The sequence below is a fragment of the Triturus cristatus genome, chromosome 9 (genome assembly GCF_964204655.1).
Source record: "Triturus cristatus chromosome 9, aTriCri1.1, whole genome shotgun sequence".
Lineage (NCBI taxonomy): Eukaryota > Metazoa > Chordata > Amphibia > Caudata > Salamandridae > Triturus > Triturus cristatus.
Window position 1 is genome coordinate 1,240,784,908 of NC_140592.1, and position 25,617 is coordinate 1,240,810,524.

Genomic DNA, 25,617 nt, shown 5'->3' on the forward strand with positions numbered 1-25,617 from the left:
GGATGAAAAGAGAAACCTGTTCTACCTCCGCAGGGCACCTATAGCGCTTCTGCTTTTTGGCAAAGTGTATGCTTTGCAAACAGTTCACACATTCAGCTTCAAATATTGACCTTTGGAGTCACCGTCCTGTAACTGACCTCATTGCAGGGGAGGAGGCGTTAAGGTGCCACTGACCAGCTCTTGTGACCGGAGGTTAGAACTGGTGCAGCAGAGCCCGAAGGAGACTTGCGGGGAGAAGAGTTGTTTGTGTGTGCACAAAACTGGCCTAGTTAGGTGCCGATCACGATCCGGTAAAAAATGTCCCCGTACGACTCGTATCGGGTCTTTTTACCGTACGAATCGTACAAGTGCCGTACGAACTGGCAATCACGATTCGCATGGTAAAAAGTCCATACGAACCGCACTGGGAATATTTCCCCACACGTCCTCGGGTCGGAAAATGTGTCCGACACGTCCTCGTACGATTCACCGTACAAACGTGAAAGGTGAACTCCGACCGGGGAATCACGATCCATCTCGGGCGTCCGAATGTACAACCGTATGGTGAAAAGACCGTCCGCACCGAACTCCCATAACAACCATGGAGACGTCCAAACAGGTGCCCGGTACGTGCCATACCCCCCCCAGCCCCCGTAGGTACGCGCCGACCCCCCCCCAGCCCCCGTAGGTACGCGCCGACCCCCCCCCCCAGCCCCCGTAGGTACGCGCCGACCCCCCCCCAGCCCCCGTAGGTACGCGCCGACCCCCCCCCCAGCCCCCGTAGGTACGCGCCGACCCCCCCTGTGTGTACACCCGTGTACGGTGCGTACCCCCCCGTGTACGCTCGAGTCGTACCCCCACCCGTGTATGTACGGTGCGTACCCCCCCGTGTACGCTCGAGTCGTACCCCCACCCGTGTATGTACGGTGCATACCCCCCCGTGTACGCTCGAGTCGTACCCCCACCCGTGTATGTACGGTGCGTACCCCCCCGTGTACGCTCGAGTCGTACCCCCACCTGTGTATGTACGGTGCGTACCCCCAGCGCTACGCGCTGGGGGTACGCACCGTACATACACGGGTGGGGGTATGACTCGAGCGTACACGGGGGGTTCGACTCGAGCGTACACGGGGGGTACGCACCGTACATACACGGGTGGGGGTACGACTCGAGCGTACACGGGGGGTTCGACTCGAGCATACACGGGGGGGGTACGCACCGTACATACACGGGTGGGGGTACGACTCAAGCGTACACGGGGGGTTCGACTCGAGCGTACACGGGGGGTACGCACCGTACATACACGGGTGGGGGTACGACTCGAGCGTACACGGGGGGTTCGACTCGAACGTACACGGGGGGGTACGCACCGTACACGGGTGTACACACAGGGGGGGTCGGCGCGTACCTACGGGGGCTCTAAGAGGATCAAAACAAATCAGGACACTTTACTTGGCGATGCGCGAGTGATAAATATTCACTGGAATCCAATTCCCACACATTCTCGTTTCTGTGCAGTATAGTTTTACCAGTAAAACTCCATGTCTGTGCAAATTTAGTGGACATTACAACAGAAAATGGGCTTTCTGTAACTGCGCTACCACACCAGTGCTCAAAATGCACCAGCGTCTGCATTTTACGCCCTTACCACTCTCCTGCTGAAAGGGCGTGGCACGTATGCTATGCTTGCTCTTTGTGCGTCACTTGTATTTTTCACAGTCTCTGTGACTGCTGTTATATATTTTTTTTAACTTCAAGAAAAGGTTTATTGAAAAAAAATTAATATGATCATAAAAACAATGCTTCGTATATGCAGTTACTTGTTGATACATGGATGCATAAAGGTACAATAAAGAGTAATAATAATATATAATATCCACTAAAATGGTAAAAGGATAATATATAAGATGATATGAATTCATACAAAGGTCCACAAAAATCGTAAATAACAATATATGTCAGAATCTGTTATATAACATTAATGGCTGCACCCGCACTCTGAGAATTGTTCCAGCACCACTGGCCTTACCTGTGTTAGGATGTGGATGAAAAGAGAAACCTGTTCTACCTCCGCAGGGCACCTATAGCGCTTCTGCTTTTTGGCAAAGTGTATGCTTTGCAAACAGTTCACACATTCAGCTTCAAATATTGACCTTTGGAGTCACCGTCCTGTAACTGACCTCATTGCAGGGGAGGAGGCGTTAAGGTGCCACTGACCAGCTCTTGTGACCGGAGGTTAGAACTGGTGCAGCAGAGCCCGAAGGAGACTTGCGGGGAGAAGAGTTGTTTGTGTGTGCACAAAACTGGCCTAGTTAGGTGCCGATCACGATCCGGTAAAAAATGTCCCCGTACGACTCGTATCGGGTCTTTTTACCGTACGAATCGTACAAGTGCCGTACGAACTGGCAATCACGATTCGCATGGTAAAAAGTCCATACGAACCGCACTGGGAATATTTCCCCACACGTCCTCGGGTCGGAAAATGTGTCCGACACGTCCTCGTACGATTCACTGTACAAACGTGAAAGGTGAACTCCGACCGGGGAATCACGATCCATCCCGGGCGTCCGAATGTACAACCGTATGGTGAAAAGACCGTCCGCACCGAACTCCCATAACAACCATGGAGACGTCCAAACAGGTGCCCGGTACGTGCCATACCCCCCCCAGCCCCCGTAGGTACGCGCCGACCCCCCCCCAGCCCCCGTAGGTACGCGCCGACCCCCCCCCCAGCCCCCGTAGGTACGCGCCGACCCCCCCCCAGCCCCCGTAGGTACGCGCCGACCCCCCCCCCAGCCCCCGTAGGTACGCGCCGACCCCCCCCCCAGCCCCCGTAGGTACGCGCCGACCCCCCCTGTGTGTACACCCGTGTACGGTGCGTACCCCCCCGTGTACGCTCGAGTCGTACCCCCACCCGTGTATGTACGGTGCGTACCCCCCCGTGTACGCTCGAGTCGTACCCCCACCCGTGTATGTACGGTGCGTACCCCCCCGTGTACGCTCGAGTCGTACCCCCACCCGTGTATGTACGGTGCGTACCCCCCCGTGTACACTCGAGTCGTACCCCCACCTGTGTATGTACGGTGCGTACCCCCAGCGCTACGCGCTGGGGGTACGCACCGTACATACACGGGTGGGGGTATGACTCGAGCGTACACGGGGGGTTCGACTCGAGCGTACACGGGGGGTACGCACCGTACATACACGGGTGGGGGTACGACTCGAGCGTACACGGGGGGTTCGACTCGAGCATACACGGGGGGGGTACGCACCGTACATACACGGGTGGGGGTACGACTCAAGCGTACACGGGGGGTTCGACTCGAGCGTACACGGGGGGGTACGCACCGTACATACACGGGTGGGGGTACGACTCGAGCGTACACGGGGGGTTCGACTCGAACGTACACGGGGGGGTACGCACCGTACACGGGTGTACACACAGGGGGGGTCGGCGCGTACCTACGGGGGCTGGGGGGGGGTCGGCGCGTACCTACGGGGGCTGGGGGGGGGGTCGGCGCGTACCTACGGGGGCTGGGGGGGGGGTCGGCGCGTACCTACGGGGGCTGGGGGGGGGTCGGCGCGTACCGGGCCACCTACTCTGGTCGATTCGCGCCGTACTTCGCTTTTGCGGCACTTTTTGGGTGCCGTGAAAATATTGCCGTCCGGACTGCTGTCGGTTCGAATCGTAATTCCTGGTTCGTGAAATTCTGCCTGAAAGCGTCCCGACGTCACGTCGCAGCATTCCCGGATCACATTCGTATGTATATTTTCGTCGGTCGGTGTTTTTTACGATTCGTACGGAAATGGTGTTTCCGTGCGAATCGTAATTCCATGTTTGTAAAGTTTTACAACCGGGTACGAGTCGGACGGGGAATTCGCTCCGACCGACGGTTCGTACGCGGTTTTTAACGGATCGTAATCGGCACCTTAGTGTTTTATTTCCTCTGATCCATATACATCTGTTTCCAAAGCACTGAACGTGGTCTCAGTCAGTCCACCCATACCAGCTCAGGACAAGTGGCAGGAAAACCAGTGCATGTTGTAGACCCAAGGTAGATTTTTTTTGTCTCCTAAAAGTCATAATAACAAGTTAATTTGTCTATGAGGAAAGTACACACTGTTCACAACTGCAAAATCTGCACGTGCAGCCTGTGCAATCCTTGCACATGATGGGTAAGTGAAGGGATGAAAAGTAGAAGGACCCACCTGCCTTTCACACTGGGCCCTGGAGGGTCCTCGCTCACAGGAATGTCGCGCCCTCAGAATGATGGCTGCTGTGGAAAAGTGAGCAGGAAGGTAGCCTCATTTTCCCTCAGAGGACATTGTTCAGGAGAAGTTGCTCCAGTATATCAGGCGCCGTTGAACCTATGTCTGTCCTTTACATTACGCCAAGCAGTAGCATTTGAAAAAGAAAGGAGAGTATTGAATATACTACAAACGTGTCAGAAAAGGATAAATGAGTCGTCGCACAGTGTGGCAGAATATAGTATGTACGTACTAGAATTCTGAACAATTCCAGTAATCCTTTTAGTCTATTGCCAATACTTCCGTCCAATGCTTTCCTTTGGATTTTCATCATCCCCTACATACAAGGCTTGGTGCAGCATTGATGCTCGTATCTACATATGCATGAGCAGGTTGCCCCCTGTCATGGTGTTCATGAGCGAGCAGGTCTAGGGCATGTTGCCCAAACATTGTCTATTTGCTGATTATTTTACTTGTGCTCTTTTCTCTGTAGCAGTCAATTCGCTGATTGTTCACTGATGTCCATTTTATGTTGCTGTTCGCTGCAGTACTCTAAATGGTAATCTGGAAGTGTTGGCACACACGATCCATAGTACCTGTTTGCTCCTCAGAAGTGCCAGTACTTGCCCATTTAAAGCGCTGGTTCGATGGAAACATTCACTGTTTCTGTTTGATGCTTACCATACTTTCACTGTTTGTTTGATGCATCCATTCACTATTTCTGTTTGATGCATTCATTCACTGTTTCTGTTTGATGCATCCATTCACTGTTTCTGTTCGATGGATACATTCTCTGTTTCTGTTTGATGCATCCATTCACTGTATCTGTTCGATGGATACATTCTCTGTTTCTGTTTGATGTACCCATTCACTGTTTCTGTTTGATGCATCCATTCACTGTTTCTGGTCTATGCGTACATTTTCTGTTTCTGTTTGATGCATCCATTCACTGTTTCTGTTTGATGGATACATTCTCTGTTTCTGTTTGATGCATCCATTCACTGTTTCTGTTCAATGGATTAATTCTCTGTTTCTGTTTGATGCACTAATTCTCTGTTTCTGTTTGATGCATCCATTCACTGTTTCTGTTCAATGGATACATTCTCTGTTTCTGTATGATGCATCCATTCACTGTTTCTGTTCGATGGATACATTCTCTGTTTCTGTTTGATGTACCCATTCACTGTTTCTGTTTGATGCATCCATTCACTGTTTCTGGTCTATGCGTACATTTTCTGTTTCTGTTTGATGCATCCATTCACTGTTTCTGTTTGATGGATACATTCTCTGTTTCTGTTTGATGCATCCATTCACTGTTTCTGTTCAATGGATTAATTCTCTGTTTCTGTTTGATGCACTAATTCTCTGTTTCTGTTTGATGCATCCATTCACTGTTTCTGTTTGATGAATACATTCTCTGTTTCTGTTTGATGCATCCATTCACTGTTACTGTTCGATGGATACATTCTCTGTTTCTGTTTAATGCACCCATTCACTGTTCCTGTTTGATGCATCCATTCACTCTTTCTGGTCTATGCGTACATTTTCTGTTTCTTTTTGATGCATCCATTCAGTGTTTCTGTTCGATGGATACACTCTCTGTTTCTGTTCGATGGATACACTCTCTGTTTCTGTTCGATAGATCCATTCTCTGTTTCTGTTTGATGCATCCATTCACAGTTTCTGTTTGATGCATCCATTCACTGTTTCTGTTTGATGCATCCATTCACAGTTTCTGTTTGATGCATCTAGTCACAGTTTCTGTTTGATGCATCCATTCTCTGTTTCTGTTTGATGCATCCATTCACAGTTTCTGTTTGATGCATCCATTCACTGTTTCTGTTTGATGGATACATTCTCTGTTTCTGTTTGATGCACCCATTCACTGTTCCTGTTTGATGCATCCATTCACTGTTTCTGGTCTATGCGTACATTTTCTGTTTCTGTTTGATGCATCCATTCAGTGTTTCTGTTCGATGGATACACTCTCTGTTTCTGTTCGATGGATCCATTCTCTGTTTCTGTTTGATGCATCCATTCACTGTTTCTGTTTGATGCATCCATTCACTGTTTCTGTTCGATGGATACATTCTCTGTTTCTGTTTGATGCATCCATTCTCTGTTTCTGTTTGAGGAATCCATTCACTCTTTCTGTTTGATTTATCCATTCACTGTTTCTGTTTGATGCATCCATTCACTGTTTCTGTTTGATGCATCCATTCACTGTTTCTGTTTGATGGATACATTCTCTGTTTCTGTTTGATGCATCCATTCACTGTTTCTGTTCGATGGGTACATTCTCTTTCTGTTCGATGGATACATTCTCTGTTTCTGTTTGATGCATCCATTTATTGTTTCTTGCATATGCTTACGTTTGTTTCTGTTTGATGCATCCATTCTCTGTTTCTGTTCGATGGATACACACTCTGTTGCTGTTTGATGCATCCATTCACTGTTTCTGTTTGATGCATCCATTCACTGTTTCTGTTTGATGCATCCATTCACAGTTTCTGTTTGATGCATCCATTCTCTGTTTCTGTTTGATGCATCCATTCACAGTTTCTGTTTGATGGATCCATTCACAGTTTCTGTTTGATGCATCCATTCACTGTTTCTGTTCGATGGATACATTTTTTGTTTCTGTTTGATGCACCCATTCACTGTTTCTGGTCTATGCGTACATTGTCTGTTTCTGTTTGATGCATCCATTCACTGTTTCTGTTCGATGGATACATTTTCTGTTTCTGTTTGATGCACCCATTCACTGTTTCTGGTCTATGCGTACATTGTCTGTTTCTGTTTGATGCATCCATTCAGTGTTTCTGTTCGATGGATACACTCTCTGTTTCTGTTCGATGGATCCATTCTCTGTTTCTGTTTGATGCATCCATTCACTGTTTCTGTTTGATGCATCCATTCACTGTTTCTGTTTGATGGATAAATTCTCTGTTTCTGTTTGCTGCATTCATTCACTGTTTCTGTGTGATGCATTAATTCACTGTTTCTGTTCAATGGATACATTCTCTGTTTCTGTATGATGCATCCATTCACTGTTTCTGTTCGATGGATACATTCTCTGTTTCTGTTTGATGTACCCATTCACTGTTTCTGTTTGATGCATCCATTCACTGTTTCTGGTCTATGCGTACATTTTCTGTTTCTGTTCGATGCATCCATTCACTGTTTCTGTTTGATGAATACATTCTCTGTTTCTGTTTGATGCATCCATTCACTGTTACTGTTCGATGGATACATTCTCTGTTTCTGTTTAATGCACCCATTCACTGTTCCTGTTTGATGCATCCATTCACTCTTTCCGGTCTATGCGTACATTTTCTGTTTCTTTTTGATGCATCCATTCAGTGTTTCTGTTCGATGGATACACTCTCTGTTTCTGTTCGATGGATAAACTCTCTGTTTCTGTTCGATAGATCCATTCTCTGTTTCTGTTTGATGCATCCATTCACAGTTTCTGTTTGATGCATCCATTCACTGTTTCTGTTTGATGCATCCATTCACAGTTTCTGTTTGATGCATCTAGTCACAGTTTCTGTTTGATGCATCCATTCTCTGTTTCTGTTTGATGCATCCATTCACAGTTTCTGTTTGATGCATCCATTCACTGTTTCTGTTTGATGGATACATTCTCTGTTTCTGTTTAATTCACCCATTCACTGTTCCTGTTTGATGCATCCATTCACTGTTTCTGGTCTATGCGTACATTTTCTGTTTCTGTTTGATGCATCCATTCAGTGTTTCTGTTCGATGGATACACTCTTTGTTTCTGTTCGATGGATCCATTCTCTGTTTCTGTTTGATGCATCCATTCACTGTTTCTGTTTGATGCATCCATTCACTGTTTCTGTTCGATGGATACATTCTCTGTTTCTGTTTGATGCATCCATTCTCTGTTTCTGTTTGAGGAATCCATTCACTGTTTCTGTTTGATTTATCCATTCACTGTTTCTGTTTGATGCATCCATTCACTGTTTCTGTTTGATGCATCCATTCACTGTTTCTGTTTGATGGATACATTCTCTGTTTCTGTTTGATGCATCCATTCACTGTTTCTGTTCGATGGGTACATTCTCTTTCTGTTCGATGGATACATTCTCTGTTTCTGTTTGATGCATCCATTTATTGTTTCTTGTATATGCTTACGTTTGTTTCTGTTTGATGCATCCATTCTCTGTTTCTGTTCGATGGATACACACTCTGTTGCTGTTTGATGCATCCATTCACTGTTTCTGTTTGATGCATCCATTCACTGTTTCTGTTTGATGCATCCATTCACAGTTTCTGTTTGATGCATCCATTCTCTGTTTATGTTTGATGCATCCATTCACAGTTTCTGTTTGATGGATCCATTCACAGTTTCTGTTTGATGCATCCATTCACTGTTTCTGTTCGATGGATACAATTTCTGTTTCTGTTTGATGCACCCATTCACTGTTTCTGGTCTATGCGTACATTGTCTGTTTCTGTTTGATGCATCCATTCAGTGTTTCTGTTCGATGGATACACTCTCTGTTTCTGTTCGATGGATCCATTCACTGTTTCTGTTTGATGCATCCATTCACTGTTTCTGTTTGATGGATACATTCTCTGTTTCTGTTTGATGCATCCATTCACTGTTTCTGTTCGATGGATACATTCTCTGTTTCTGTTTGATGGATACATTCTCTGTTTCTGTTTGATGGATACATTCTCTGTTTCTGTTTGATGCATCCATTCACTGTTTCTGTTCGATGGGTACATTCTCTTTCTGTTCGATGGATACATTCTCTGTTTCTGTTTGATGCATCCATTCATTGTTTCTTGTATTTGCTTACGTCTGTTTCTGTTTGATGCATCCATTCTCTGTTTCTGTTCGATGGATACACACTCTGTTTCTGTTTGATGCATCCATTCACTGTTTCTGTTTGATGCATCCATTCACTGTCATTCACTGTTTCTGTTTGATGCATCCATTCACTGTTTCTGATTGATGCATCCATTCACTGTTTCTGTTTGATGGATACATTCTCTGTTTCTGTTTGCTGCACTCATTCACTGTTTCTGTGTGATGCATTAATTCACTGTTTCTGTTTGATGGATACATTCTCTGTTTCTGTTTGATGCATCCATTCACTGTTTCTGTTCGATGGATACATTCGCTGTTTCTGTTTGATGGATACATTCTCTGTTTCTGTTTGATGCATCCATTCACTGTTTCTGTTCGATGGGTACATTCTCTTTCTGTTCGATGGATACATTCTCTGTTTCTGTTTGATGCATCCATTCATTGTTTCTTGTATATGCGTACGTCTGTTTCTGTTTGATGCATCCATTCACTGTTTCTGTTCGATAGATCCATTCACTGTTTCTGTTTGATGCATCCATTCACTGTTTCTGTTTGATGCATCCATTCACAGTTTCTGTTTGATGCATCCATTCACAGTTTCTGTTTGATGCATCCATTCACTGTTTCTGTTCGACGCATCCATTCATTGTTTCTGTTTGATGGATACATTCTCTGTTTCAAGGATACATTCTCGGTTTCTGTACGATGGATACATTCTCGGTTTCAGTTTGATGCATCCATTCACTGTTTGTAGTCTATGCGTATGTCTGTTTCTGTTTGATGCATCCATTCACTGTTTCAGTTTGATGCATCCATTCACAGTTTCTGTTTGATGCATCCATTCACTGTTTCCGTTGGATGCATCCATTCACTCTTTCTGTTCGATGGATACATTCTCTGTTTCAAGGATACATTCTCGGTTTCTGTACGATGGATACATTCTCGGTTTCAGTTTGATGCATCCATTCACTGTTTATAGTCTATGCGTACATCTGTTTCTGTTTGATGCAGTCATTCACCGTTTTTGTTCGTTGCATCCATACACTGTCTCTGTTAGGTAAGGGGTGAGAATGGTCCCAAGAGTGGCACTCACGTGTCATCTTACACCTCCCATTCTTACAGAAAAGTACGTTTGTACCCAATTACTGGTCCCTATTACAGCAGCTCACCAGTAATGTCCATAAGGTACCTCACCATCCCCATTCTGGCTAATATTTGCATGTAAACATTACCTTTCATAAAATGCATAAATAAACATGGAAGGGACCTCCATCTGCCACAAGACTTTAAACCTAGTGTAATGTGGAGACCATTTAGCAGCTCTCCTGGGTGCAGCTGAGTAACACAAATATTCATATGCTGTCACCAGCCAAGAGCCTGCACAGAACAGGCCAACAGGGGATACTGTCTGAACACAGGATGTAGGACGGGGTACCCCAAAATTTGGCAGCACACCAAGTGTGTCCCTGAGAAGTCTGCATCTGCTGTTGGAGAGTCCCTGGGGAGCACAGGCCTCATAAGTTATTTTAAAAAAGACAAAAGTAAAGGGGAAGAGCTAGGAACAAAAGACAAGCATTGACATAACCAATAGGTCTCACCTTTTGGACCTTAGAAGTGTTTACTTATGCCGGACATTATCCGGGTACTGTGCCGCCAGGTATTGAAGAGCTATACAATTACTACACACTGGCTGTGAAAGAGTGGATCGCTTTTGTGCATGAAAATAGTGCAGGGTGAGTGTGTGTACGAAACAGTAAAGGGGCTGCACTTTAGATGATGCGTCCCTCTTCTGTGCAGCTTACTGGTGCCAGTGCGGTTTGCACCAGTGAAGGTAGTCAAATAAAAACTTTTTGCCAGTGCCCTAACAGTGACTGAAACAACATTGTCATGTCACATGAGAAGCTCAAACAAAATAAAAGTGTGCAAAAAGCAAATCAGATGCAAAGGTTTAAAAAAAAAAGTAAATATTCTGGCATACTATCTCCTTACACAAATAAATGGCAGCTGCATACTGTGCCCGCTGAAACGTGCCCCCAAATACGTGACTCAACCGAAGCATGCTGCTTGTTAAAAGAAAAAACATTTGCAATAATACTACAATGATTAAACCGCATGGACCTACAAAGTTATCACAGAAACAAAAACACTGAAACAGGAAACTCCCACAAGAACAGGCACCTGCAGCTTCAATCTCAAAGTTTCTAAAGTGGCACTAAAGATAACAGCACATAAGAGTGTGATAAGTCTATTATGCCAGCCTGGCCCAGGACCATCTAGGGTGGCTCTCGCGCTTCATCTGGCACCTCCCATTCTCACAGAAAAGTAAATGTTTGCAGCCATTCCCAGGTCCCCCTAAGAGCTCTCCAGTAATGTCCACAAGGCACCTCACCATCCCCATTCTGGCTAATGTTTGCTTTGAAACATTACATTCCATAAAAAGCATAAACGAACACTGAAGGGGGCGCCATCTGCCGCGAGCCTCTACGCATAGTGTAACATGGAGACCCTATAGCAGCTCTTCTGGGTGCAGCTGAGTGACGCAAATATTCATCTGCTGCCACCAGCCAAGAGCCTGCACAGCACAGGCCAACAGGGGATACTGTCTGAACACAGGATGCGGGACGGGGTACCCCAACATTTGGCAGCACACCAAGTGTGTCCCTGAGAAGTCTGCATCTGCTGTTCGAGAGTCCCTCCAATTTGAGAGACCCAACTTAACAAGACCCTTTGGAATCCTGGTGTCTCGCAGAAGTGATGCAGCGATGACGCGAAAGCAAGGAAAAAGAAAACAATTGGCAATGCCAACAGGCATGGCATTGTGCAGCAGTTTTTGTCATGACGTTGTATAACGTTATTACTGGGAAAGTTGTTGGGTGCTCGTAGTTAAAAAAAAAAAAAGAAAAAAAAAAAAGAAAAACAGCCAAAAAAAACCATCGATGACTGTAAGCACATTGGTGGTCTCTAAAAACACACGTTACCTACTTTACAAACATAGTTTAAGATTCTGACCTGGAAAATACTGGTATAGAAATAAAATGTGCTCCCTCGTTTTAGGCAACGCTTCTGAGGTTGTGCATCAAATAACCTGTCCCCTAAACAAACCCATAACACGAACAGCACTCTTACATGATTTCACAGGCACAGAAACGGCCAAAAAAGGCATGCAATGAGGTTACTGCATGTGTGCGCCTTCGTGACAAACATGGCTGTGCAAAGGTAAACGGCCTGCAGTGGAATCCACGGCAGAGAAATTATAAAGAGGGCTCTGGGGCATAAAATGCTGTCTAACAAAAAGAGCAAAGAAAATGAAAACGGTACCATTGCCGTGCGCCTCCTTTAAGCAATGCTGTCTACAGAGGACATCTGTTGGTGGGAAGGTGCACACCCTTTCATGCCCACTCATCTGATTATGACACCTCGATTCGATTCTACACCCGCACCCACTCGGGCAGCTGCTGCTCAGACAATATTTACATTTGCTGGAATTCACGTTTTGCGAAATCTCTCTAGAGCCCACACCAGCACGCAAGCCAGTCCATCAGCAGCTTAATGGATGGAACCTCACCTGCGGGTCCACTGGAAGACTCTGCTTGCGCCCACACAAAGTGCCTGAAACGGGCACATCCCATTGGTTACTTAAGATGGAATCTAGCAGCAATCTGCAACTCACTTGGCCCCCAAACCTCAGTTCACTGCACAAACCCACAGACAGACCCATTAAGCTCAACAAATCTCATGGAACCAAAGCTACAGGTACACAGAAAATAGAGGTTTCCCCAGAAATAAGGCCTCCTAGCAACTAGCAAATGAGAACCGCTATGCAGCATCCTGCTACGCTGTGTGTGCAAATTAATATCAGTGGCTCATGTAGTAACAGCCAACAACGTCCACCATCATGTCGGGAGCCCTGTCTGGAGCAGCATTGCTTTCAACAGGACAGGCAGGAATGGAACATACAAAAACAACCCTCCACTCCTCTCTCGAATGATCACACTAAGATTTAACATAACCTGTTCTATACTGAGGCAGTTGGCCTTACAGCACAAGACGAGTCAAATAACAATAGGATCCAATGACCTACGCAGTCAGAACAAAATAATGTTACAGTATAAACACGAGTTAAGTGCAACGCGTGGTGCATCGAGGCAACAACTTTAGATAAAATAATTGGCTGCACACCATGGGTTAATAGAACCACAGCTCGTATTATCACTAACATAGTGACCACACCGTCATCCGCTTCAGTCAACACGCATACACAGACGTCACCCAATGATTACACTGACACTTTATTTGTGGGTGAAGAACTGCTGCAGGTTTATTTCATACAACACAGTATGATAATAAAATTGGGTTATCTTACGGGCGATCCAGGGCAGGCAGCCCCTTGCTGCTCCGCCCGCCTGGTGAGCCAGCACACACGGTGGGTCGATGCCCGGCAGTGTGGCACATAATTATTTACAGATCATCCACTGGGTCACGTGATCTGTCTCCTACTCCCGCCCCTTCCGACAGGGGCGGAGCGTGTTGTGGCACACCCCCGGTTGGTCAGGCCCCCCAACCGCCCGAAGGACTAACGGGGCGCCGTCGCGGTCTTCCCAGAACCCCCTTCGGCTCCTGGACCTTGGCTCGGGCACCCTTACTGTGCCGGACAGGGGTACCCTTACTGTACCGCCTGTCGCAGAGGTACCCTTACTGTACCCGTCTGCATCCAGATCGCCCTGTAACTCCGCCTGCAACGCAAAAAGAAAACATTAAACATTCCAATAACGCGCTGTGCCTGACACGTGGGGTAAGTGGAAAGGGTGGGATAACGCGTGTCCAGGCTGGAGCGGCGCGCAGGGAACAGAGGAGGAACTGGGCGAGGGGGCCTCCTAAGTAGGGGGGGCAAGCCGCGCCCCCCCGCCCCCAACGGCCTGCCTCCAGCTCCACACTATTGGAGGTCATAACCCTAGCGGGCGTAGCCTCGCGCGCGAGGCAGCAAGGGGGAAGGCTCCGACGGGCGGCCACTAGAATGCTGCCCTGCTGATGTCCCACTGCTTGGGACGCGGGCAGCGGCATAGTGACCACACCGTCATCCGCTTCAGTCAACACGCATACACAGACGTCACCCAATGATTACACTGACACTTTATTTGTGGGTGAAGAACTGCTGCAGGTTTATTTCATACAACACAGTATGATAATAAAATTGGGTTATCTTACGGGCGATCCAGGGCAGGCAGCCCCTTGCTGCTCCGCCCGCCTGGTGAGCCAGCACACACGGTGGGTCGATGCCCGGCAGTGTGGCACATAATTATTTACAGATCATCCACTGGGTCACGTGATCTGTCTCCTACTCCCGCCCCTTCCGACAGGGGCGGAGCGTGTTGTGGCACACCCCCGGTTGGTCAGGCCCCCCAACCGCCCGAAGGACTAACGGGGCGCCGTCGCGGTCTTCCCAGAACCCCCTTCGGCTCCTGGACCTTGGCTCGGGCACCCTTACTGTGCCGGACAGGGGTACCCTTACTGTACCGCCTGTCGCAGAGGTACCCTTACTGTACCCGTCTGCATCCAGATCGCCCTGTAACTCCGCCACAGCTCTGGGGAGGCTACCGTCGCTGCCAGAGCCCCCCTTCCTCCTTTCGCTGTTTATAGGTGCCCGCCCCTGCGAGCCAGCTTTTAGTGGGCTAAATAACGGGTCCTGTTCTGTAACCGTAAATATACGGCATTAAGTTGCAACATTACTCAGAAGCCCAGGGCAGACTAACCACGAATGACTCTTGGCCCCAATGCCGCTCAGCTGAGGCGTGACTGGAGTTACTAGCCTTATAAGCGATGCCACTGCAGATCTTCCTATCGTAATTATGGGAAGATCTAGCACCTACAAATGGAGTCAGAACTAAACCATAGCTGAATTCGTCAATCCATCGCTTCCCTTCATATCCTAGCACTAAGGTGTTGATTTCCGCTTTGTCTACAAAGGTGATGTATAGATAGCGGCATGGTACCTAAAAAGCAGCTGCTGCTGCGGGGAATTGCATGATTTCTTTAGCAGGACAGAAGATTTTTATGTAACTGCTAAATGGACGTCTTCTTCTTTCATGACTCCGGATAACGCCGATATGGCTGACTGAGCTGCCGAAGGTACATCGCTCAGCTCGAGGACCCAAATTTGTGAACGTTTCCCCCCCTCCCTGGCTCCAAGGAAAGGCTGGGCGAGAAGAGTAACACCTAAATCTGATTTTCAGGCTGGAAATATGGCATCGGTAACAAGGCATTGGTGAAATAGGCGCTTATGGACCTGCCATCCCCTTAATACTTTCCAATTGGCCAACTTAGGTGCCACCTGGCACGGAATTGTGTTCCCAACAGCTACAGCACCATAAGCAGGGTGAAGGTAACGTGTGAGTTAACCCCTTCACCTACGTATATAAACACAAGCTGACATCACTGTTACCTAAATTTGCTCCCTTTCACATCGTATTAGTCTATTGTTTACTACAAACCGGCCCATATCTTAGCAACATCTCCCGGTTTTGGCCTCTCTACTTGCAAATTAAGTTACCTTAAATTGGACGATAGAGTCTTATACTAGTCCCGCTGTTATCCCACTCTTTCCTTACTCTCCACTGGGACAGCGTATCCAATTCCTTGCTTGTTGAATAGCAGCTAGCTTTGGACTCTATTGCTGCTGAAAGGAGTTAATATCTTTGCCTACAGTCCTTGTTACACCGGTGTTGCAGTGCTGTAGGTAAGTCGTGGCACCGACATCATGGCTTGAAAAGGAAACTTCTCATTGCTATCAAATAATTTGTTGTGAGCCCCAGTTATAATTTCGTTCCTAACCCATAATTGGCAGTGTCTCTATCTTGCCAGTGCCTCGGTCACGACCACCTTAACTCATGACAATACATCTGGCTTTTCCGCTAGCCTTGTCCATTAACCTGTCAAATGCCAGTGGAGAGCAGCACATCTCTGGTCCTGCTTATTTCAGAAGGTGATACGCCCATGTAGGTGAGGGCATGCCATTCCCGGTGTCTGGTTGAAGTATGCACAGGGAATTGACACACATTCCGTGGTGTCTGGGTGAAGTATGCACAGGGCATTGCCACTCTCCCACGTGCAGTGCTGTGAACCGTTTGAAGTAGTTCATCAGATTCAGCCAACCACCCCCTAGGTGGAGGCTTGCACTCCCAAACTTCTGCTCGTGTAAAACCCGGCCACACCTTCAGTTCAGGGAATTTTAGTAATTCGCGACACTGACAGCCCCAGGGGCCAAATACTGCGCTGTGTAAATGCGGCCCGATACCACCATGAACAATTGGCTTGTAGGGATGGGTGTTAACCTAGGCTGGCTGAAGGCAAAACCTTTGCCAATCACTCCTGGCAAGACGTGCCACCGCAGGTAGAATAAAGAGTTATCCAGCCCTCCTTCCTTCCTTTCCCAGTTCGACACAGGTCGAAGAAGAATGCCCCTTCCAGAAAGGTCATGGCCTTATCCCTGAAGCTTATCCATCCAGCATTCTACCGGAAATCTACCGCATTGCCTTGTAAAGTGTTTTTTTTTTTTTTTTTTTTTTTCTTCACAATTATTTGTGGTCGATATGCTCTCCCTCAGTCTGAACAAATCAGAGCTCATCGTACGCCTGCCTAATTCCTGGGGCTGTCTGGCTTAATGCTTACGCCTGGAATTGCCCCACCAAATGAAGCCTCGAAATGAACTTAACTTGGCTGTCTCAACTATCCTTTTAGAGCTTGGAACGCCCCTCGTGCTTACTAAATACCTTTGTCCTTTGTACTCCTGCTACCATAATAACACACATATATATATATATATACGCACCTATATATACCTCCACTCCCTTGTCCTGTTGCCCCTCTCGGGACACACAAGGTTCGTCACTTCGTGAGAATGACTACGGATGGTTTGCATGACTCCAACCCAGACCCTCCGCTTGTCTTAAAACAGCTCAGGCTGCTGACTGTCCTGTATAGACTAGGCTGAACATTACACCAGCTGTTTCCGAATAGCAAGGCTAAAGATGAAAGGCAGCAGCATCTCCTGACCTAAGCGTGGAACTCACAATAATAAATCCGTATTCCGAGACCAAACATTTTAACCACTACCCGATCTCATGTGACTATCTTATCCACCATCAGCCAGGCCTACTTCCTTAATAAATCGCGGGTGGCTGGCAAGGGGTACGTTCGCAATATCAAAGACATGCATGTTCAACATGCAGACAGGAATCGGAGGAAAGCTTGGGGGCGATGGTGTGAATAGTGAAGGGGCATCTGGTTCACGGCTTTCAGGAATGAAAACAGCCTCCAAGGTAAATTTTTAAAGTGTATGGTAGTGCTGCACGACCAGCAAGGTATCGAGTGTTTGCGCGCTTTACCTGCACACCAACTAACGCCACCCCAGGGACACACACTTTTCTTATTAGGCACGGGGAGATTAAGTGATTTTCCAGAATCACTGCATATTGATAAGGCGCTGAGACTTCTCTATTCTTATGCAAATCAACAGTTGTTTAGAGGCATCACACCAGAGTTGTTCGATTGCCTTTCCACATAATGAAAACACGCTTATATGTGATTAGATATTATGGGTTTTCCTAGCGCCACTTGTGTTTAAAACACATCTAGAGTGAGTGAACTTATTTGAGAAGCGGCATTTGTTGTAGGAGTTGTGGCAGTCTGAGATTTAGAAAGTAAATATGTCCCCCATTTCCAAACACGGGAAAATATATGTTGAGGGGTTCACACGGAAGGAATTATGAATAAATACGGGTGGATTGCTTATACTATACGCTCAAGGCCAATATGTTCATTGACCGCCCCTGGTTCTTGCCCTTTTGATATCTGGCTTGACAGGGCATTTTTCTTATAACCCTATAGCTACAAATGCTTCAAAATTCGGAATGGGATAAAATGTTGGTTCCCCCAGAGCAGCGTTACTCACATCATGTTACTGGCTGCTCGGTGGATTATTCCACCTCCAAGTTAATGCTTTTATTGAAAGTATCAGGGACTACTTAAACGCTCCAAAGTACAATATATCCTCACACTCTTTTTTTTCCCCATAAAAGCATAAACTAGAGTGACCAATCGTTATTGCTTTATTTCCTCTGCCTATTACGTTTTGTAGTTAGGATACAAACTGAATGCTCGCCAGGCATATCAACCGGTTCGCCCAGAGCACCCACCGCACTCCAAAACCTTGAAAGCTGGACCTGAACAATGTCGCAAACGGGCGGCGCACTCGAACCTGGCATACCGCTCCCAGTCGGCACCTCACAGCTTGCCGGAAGCGTGTCCAGGCTGGAGCGGCGCGCAGGGAACAGAGGAGGAACTGGGCGAGGGGGCCTCCTAAGTAGGGGGGGCAAGCCGCTCCCCCCCGCCCCCAACGGCCTGCCTCCAGCTCCACACTATTGGAGGTCATAACCCTAGCGGGCGTAGCCTCGCGCGCGAGGCAGCAAGGGGGAAGGCTCCGACGGGCGGCCACTAGAATGCTGCCCTGCTGATGTCCCACTGCTTGGGACGCGGGCAGCGGCAAAACTGTCATTACGGACCCGAACATGAGCATTTTACAGGGTTGACGCGTGCCCGGTTCTCCAGCTCTATAATAGGCTGCGCTGAAGCTGCACTTTGAGGCTCTGCAGGGGCATGCCTTTCCCTCCCACACCATGGGGTTGTTGGGCCAACTATGCTTCTTTAGAGAACTTGTGGACGGGGGCATTCGCCAAAGAATCCCACAGGACCAAACCGTAACTAACCGGACCAACCTGAGGGAAACACATGTCTGAGTGGGTAAGGCAGGACCGAGAGCTCTCTTAGCCCTGCCCCGTCTCAGAAAGCAGTGTCTCAGACAGACAAAAATAGTTGCAGGCTGAGCTTGGATTGTGAGATGCGAGGTTGCTGCGCCGCACGCACCAGGTTCTTAAGGGCATAGAAGTGGAAGGGGCAGGTAACCGAGAGGAGTGCAGGTGGAGAGATGTGCATGAGGAACGTAGCTCAATAACAAACGCACACTCCTTGAGTTCTCAATAGTGAGGATGTGGCGTAACATACAGAGCTCTCAACTTAGAACCTGGGGAACCGGGTTCGAGTCGCGGTGTCTGCTCTCCTGTGTCTGCTATAACAATAAAACAATGGCATATTGAAACAAAATCGTAACGGAAACAAAATTATAAATGCCGATCTGTACTAAAGCAATGGTTGAACTACCTTCTAGTGAATGCGTACAGGATCACGTGAACGCGTAGAGGAAGAAAAGCCCAAATTTTTTCAAAATCGGGCAAAAATAAAACAAACAATAGACCAACTCGAAGAAAAACAAGCATTAAATATGCAATAGGTCTCGCCTTTGATTAAGTTAAAGCCATTTGCTTTGCTAATGGTATTGTATAGCAAAGTAAATGGCTTTAACTTAATAAAATGCGAGACATGATTGGATTTTCAAAAAGTGCGCGTGGTATATTTATTTATTTATTGTTTTGCAGTACTGTGTTATATAATGCGAACTTGGGGTATAGTTGTATCACAGACGGACACTTTCATTCATTGTTAGGAATGGGGAAATTATGTGATTTACCCAGAATCCCAAGATGTTTGAGTCTCCCGCCAAGACTCAAACCTGTTTTCCCTGCTTCAAAGTCGGCCGTCAAGCCAAACTGCCGGGAGGAATGGAGAATTGGGGAGCTGGAAGAGGGAGCATCAGACGCACACACTCCTGGGGAAGGGGGGCTCCTTACACCAAACATTGCTTAGATGGGCCCTAACAAATTCCTTCAGGTAAAACGTAAGAGGAAAGTTACCCAACATTGCTTTGAGTGAGGTTGTAAGAGGGAAGCCTTTTACACGCTCTACGTGTTTGGAGTATCACGCCCAATCACTGTTTTAAATTGGGAAGAAAAAGGTACCCGTGCTCGCTTCAAGATGACCGAAAGGGCACATGTGTTGTAAAATACCACACACGTAAACTGCCTTGCGGGGTAGAAAGAAGAGAACCTCCTCATGCTGCTTGATAGGCTGATGAAAAGCCCCCTTGCACATGAACTTAAGAGCGAGTATGAAGGGTGTGCTGCTAAACTACTACCCCCGAAAGAAATTTTAAGTTCAGATCCCCTCGTCAACATCACATCGAGAGTGTGAAAGATGCGTTAGTTTGGTTGGATCACGAATTTAGAGAAGGAATTCTTCACGGATGTGTCCACCCAACTGTACCCATGTAAAGTGTGATCGGCCATAATGATCAGCAGTGAGGCGTGGCGCACCATGAGTGTTTCATCCTTATAGTGCAGTATAGATTATCCGGAGCCAGAATGGAAGTCCCGGACCGTGCAGAGCGTAGAGTGTAACAACGCACAAACGTGAAGGAAATTCTATGACCAGTGTGTGGTCACAGTATATTAACAGCCGAAGGCATTACAGTGAGGCGCATTTGCGGAGCTGAGTGTTCTCTATACGGTAGAATTTTGAGGTTGTAAACTGAGGTGCTTTGGGAGAGCTCTGAGGGAACTGATTATACGTATAAACAAAGTTACTGAAGTGAAGCGCCCGAGAAGACCTTTTTATGCCCTATGTGATGCTTATAGTGAAACTAGGCATTATTTATGTGACGTGCATTGACAAAGCAGTGTTAGGATGACCTCTTTTTTTATTTTTGCGTTTGTATATAGCGCGAACTCGACCCGAAGGTATTGGAGCATTTTACATGAGCACCAGTTACGTTACACATTATAGAAATAGCATAAAACACTAGTGAACATTGCAAGAGAGAGCCACACTCCGTGTGAGAAATATTGGTATAACTGTAGCAATACGCAGTGGAGTGAGGTGCATTGGCGGAGCTGCCTGCAATCCCGGTTTTGCAGCAGCAAAATATATTATCGTCGGTTGTGTTGTCCGAGATGGGGGAGGTCGCGGGGGCGTGTTGGGTAGTGGAGGAGAGGGGTTATTATGGCTGGAGTGTTGGGAGATAGCTGCCTGCCTCTCTCGAGCCTATCCTGGACGTCGCTGCCCTGCACAGGGGTGGTGGTCGGGCTGTAACTTCCCCGCCACACGTGTTTACAGTCCACGCAGGTGGGGTGCTGGGATTCTCAGGCTCGCCCTGCTCCTAGCAGTGAGCCCAGCGGGATCCTGGGGCAGAGTTCTCACCCCCCCGCCCTGGTGCGCTGCCCGTGGACTGTGGGAAACAAGCGCTCGCCAGGCAGAGCGCTTTACATGAGAACCAGTTACGTTACACATTATATAAATAGTAGAAAACACTAGTGAACACTGCAAGAGAGAGCCACACTCCATGTGAGAAATATTGGTATAACTGTAGCAATACGCAGTGGAGTGAGGTGCATTGGTGGAGCTGCCTGCAATCCCGGTTTTGCAGCAGCAAAATATATTATCGTCGGTTGTGTTGTCCGAGATGGGGGAGGTCGCGGGGGCGTGTTGGGTAGTGGAGGAGAGGGGTTATGATGGCTGGAGTGTTGGGAGATAGCTGCCTGCCTCACTCGAGCCCATCCTGGACGTCGCTGCCCTGCACAGGGGTGGTGGTCGGGCTGTAACTTCCCCGTCACACGTGTTTACAGTCCGTGCAGAGGGGGCGCTGGGATTCTCAGGCTTGCCCTGCTCCTAGCAGTGAGCCCAGCGGGATCCTGGGGCAGAGTTCTCACCACCTCGGCCCCGGTGCGCTGCCCGGGGACTGTGGGAAACAAGCGCTCACCAGGCAGAGCGCTTTACATGAGCACCAGTTACGTTACACATTAAATAAATAGTAGAAAACACTAGTGAACATTGCAAGAGAGAACCACACACCATGTGAGAAATACTGGTATAACTGTAGCAATACACAGTGGAGTGAGGTGCATTGGCGGAGCTGCCTGCGATCCTGGTTTTGCAGCAGCAAAATTTACTATCGTCGGTTGCGTTGTCCGAGACGGGGAGGTCGCGGGGGGGGGGGGGTCGGGTAGTGGAGGAGAGGAGTTCTGATGGCTGGAGTGCACGCTCGCCAGGCAGCCACGGTTTAGCGAGATGCAAGAATTAACACACGGCGGAGCTTGTCTTTATGGGGCCATGTGTTTGAAAGCCCTTTACAGAATTCCCTCAGAATCATTAAATCTCGCCGAGTGAGCTGCACATGTGCGCAGCCATGCTAGCGAGACCTAAAAAGAGTGCTCCGAACAAACCAAAAGTAAATAAAAGAGTAGGGGGACAATGAACTGGGACAGTAGCCATGGAAGTGAAAAACAAACCAGAAGTTGGCCCAAATAGCAACGATTCACCAATTAAAAGAAAGAAATTAAAAAAAGGCACAGGAAAGGAATGAATGGAAATCGATGTGCATGATGAAAGCTCATAGAGTAGATGCAGCATGGCTCGAAGAGACAGCGTATGCGCTGCCTAGGCGAGACATAAGAATTGCCATGGAATGCATACCTAGGTTCTGATTCTGAACTTTGACACAGGCAATAATCGGAACCCTTGACAGTCACGTTTCAAGGCATACTCATTGGAAAGATCTATAAATTAACAGATTGCTACAAAGTGGAAGCATTTGTGCACATACTACTATGTATAATGTACACATGTGCGTTGGGAGATGCCATTGTATTGGTGAAACTGTATTTTTCTTTTTTCCATGGAGAACTGGTTTACCTTTAAAATCAGTTTCTTGCTCCTTGTTCAATTACCATTTCAACTCTCAAAATGGATATATTCCTGCCCTTAACAGAAGTACATCTTGAATTATTTCCAGGAAAGAAAAGTTTGTGACTATTCACAAAAGGTTAGAACAACCTTTTGTAACACCCATTCCCAGCACGCGGCATGGGATTTACATGCCCCCTATGTTACACCATTGTGAGATAATAGCACGTGTGAGTAAATTAATTTACATCTGCAAGATCACCTTTAAAAAAGAAAAAAGTACTGGCAAATCAAGCCATTTTTGTGTATAAATTGAATATAAAGCAGAAAATGGCTTTGTAACTCTAGGCCAGAAAGATGCCTGAAGCAGGGGGTTCACCTGTTCAATGATTGTCTTGACACGTACAGCCCTGCCAAATTCAGTTGTGGTGACTTTGATGTACTCCACTTGGGTGTGAAAAATAGATAGTAATTTTATGTTAGATGACACTGTGACACGTTCTCTACCTGTAGAAGAGCTTTCAAGGCTGTTGGAAAAAAGACCAACCCGCCACCCGTGCCTGTCCATTAAACACCAACCACTGCAGTCATAGTTGATGTTTACTCTGTATCGTTTTTTTTGTATTTATATTTTGATCCAAGTTTTAAAGTTTTGTTTTGTTTTCTAGGACGTTCTCCTGTAATAATTTGGAAGACCTACTGGATTTGGTTGTGAAGTTTGCAAGTTTTTGAAAATTGAGGTATGTCTGATCCGACTTTTGGTTTTGAAGTTGTCGCTCTGTCACTCACTTGTTACTAGACTTTCCATCATGTTCCATGATTCCTGGCCATCTCCAGAGATGGGCAATTCTAGGTCTTGTCTCAAAGGCATTCTGGGTCTTTGGCAGTGTCTGGGGCAAGAGTCGTTTGATGCAGATCCTCTCGATGCCTCCTCGACAGAGGATATTCATGTCCGAAGGTCGAGAGGCCCCCTTAATGCTTACCATTTAAGAGGGGGCATCTGTATGTAATTGGGAGATGCAATCCCTCCCCTGGGCCTCCATCACTTCCTGAAAGATCCACTCTGTTTCAGCACTCTTTACGTAAGATATCAATGTACCTCATCTATGACCTTTGATGGAAGCGGTAAGGTCACCCACCCTCCATGTAAAGTAAGGCGAGTCCTTCTGTTCCGTGTGTCCCAGTCCGCGTTCTCTCCTTTGTGCAAGAATGGGTGGTCTTGTACCTCAGTGTGGTTCTTGATGTTCTCCTGGTACGAGGAGGTTAGTATACTCTGACTCTCAGCGTCTGCTCCATCTGTGTAACCGGATATTTTAATTCCTCACCCTAACTTTACCCCTTGAAATATTGCAAAGCATCAGCTTCTGCCCAGCCTCATTCGTTTAAGAGCAGAACACGGTCATCATCACCCCGATTCCTTACTATAAGAGCGCGTCTGCTCACACCCCGTCCAACCGTTTTTTTGTAAGTCCTAAGGGCAGCAACACTGGGGTTTAGATCTTGAAAAACATTATTTCCAGTTGTGAAGGGTATCTTTCTGCCCATGCCCTGAGGGGTGAGGCATTGCTAAAGGAGTGCAGGTGGTCCTGAGTCTGCAGTGGGCTGTGCTCGTCCAACCCTTGGTGGTTTAAGGAAATGCAACAGCAAACATACATGAAAAAACAATGTTCTACAACAAATGCCTCCCATGAGTGGACCTGGAAAGATGTTATTTCACATTTTTTTATACGCCGCCGTTGTTCTCCAAAAGGTATTAGGGGGCTTTACAGTTAACTTAATTGATGCTGTGAACTAGAGAAGGGTGTAAGGACGCACCCCAGACGAGGTATGGCTCGTGCATGGAACCCACCAGGAACAACACCGGTTAGAATTACGCTTTGGTAGATCAGTGGATAGTTTTTGCGAAAGGAAGGAGAGTTGGCTTAAGTAAGAGGAAGAAAATGTGCATCTTAAGTGCTGCACGAAAATGAGAAAGGTGGGTTTTGTTTAAAAGTCAAGAGGCAACGAGTTATCTGCAGTAGTCGTGTGGTACCTTTTTCTGAAGTCCCACAGCAGTCTTGGTAGCTGGGCTCAGGATGTGGCAATCGGAGCCTTCCACAACTGGTGTCCGCAGGTTAGCAAAGTCCAGCAGGCTATGGCTTACTCAGGGAGGTGGTGTGTGGTAAGAAACTCTCAGCCAATGAGCACGAGACAGCCAGTACTTTGCTTTATAAAAAGAGAAGTGCTTTATTGCTACTCGGAGACTTTGAAATACTGACTGTAATCAACAGTGGGCATTTCTTATGTGTACTAATGGTATCCTCGGGGCGTATCTTGGCAATAAAGGGTGTTGGCCCATTACAATACAAAACGAAGCCCAGTGGCCCTAGCGGGAGCTCCATAATTCAGTGAAATCAGTCACTTGATAGTCCTGGCCATCTCGATGCGTGTGCATACTTGCGTTGGTAGTACTGGTTTCTGCCAACAAGTCTGTAGCACCGGTACCAGTGAAGAGGAGGTTGTATTTGGATCTGGGTGCTCATAGTCCCAGCGATCTGGTGCCTTGCGTTCTTTCTTGCACCTGGTCACAAGCCACCGTCCACAGAAGCTATGTGCTAACCTTGGGTTGCAGCAGAGATCTATTCATGCTGGTTCAGTCTCTTCACTGTACTTGTAAGCTTCTTCTTGAACTTCAAATGTGACAGCATTTGGCTTTCTCCAGCACCTGGATGCTTTTTGCTGCGAGTGACTTTACTTCAGAACTCGCTCCATCGAGTTCCATCAGCAGCTTCCAGTACAGGTGTCTGTGCAATCACCTATGTTGAGGATTGTTCTGGAACCTAGAACAGTGCTTAATTTGAGCCAGTGGTTTCCAGTGCTTGGCACCGGCAAATGATTGTCTACAACAACACTTATTACAGTCTGCACATGGGGGCACTGTT

The 25,617-nt window shown here is 47.1% G+C and overlaps 1 long non-coding RNA gene across 3 annotated transcripts in view; it reads left to right on the plus strand.

The window, feature by feature from the left end:
* Positions 1–25,617, plus strand: part of LOC146799698 (uncharacterized) — a 170,621-nt gene that overhangs the window by 140,301 nt on the left and 4,703 nt on the right. For all 3 annotated transcript variants that reach the window (XR_014968963.1, XR_014968964.1, XR_014968962.1), the window contains one exon: positions 23,365–23,436. This is a non-coding gene — a long non-coding RNA (uncharacterized LOC146799698). The remainder of the gene's footprint in view (positions 1–23,364; positions 23,437–25,617) is intronic.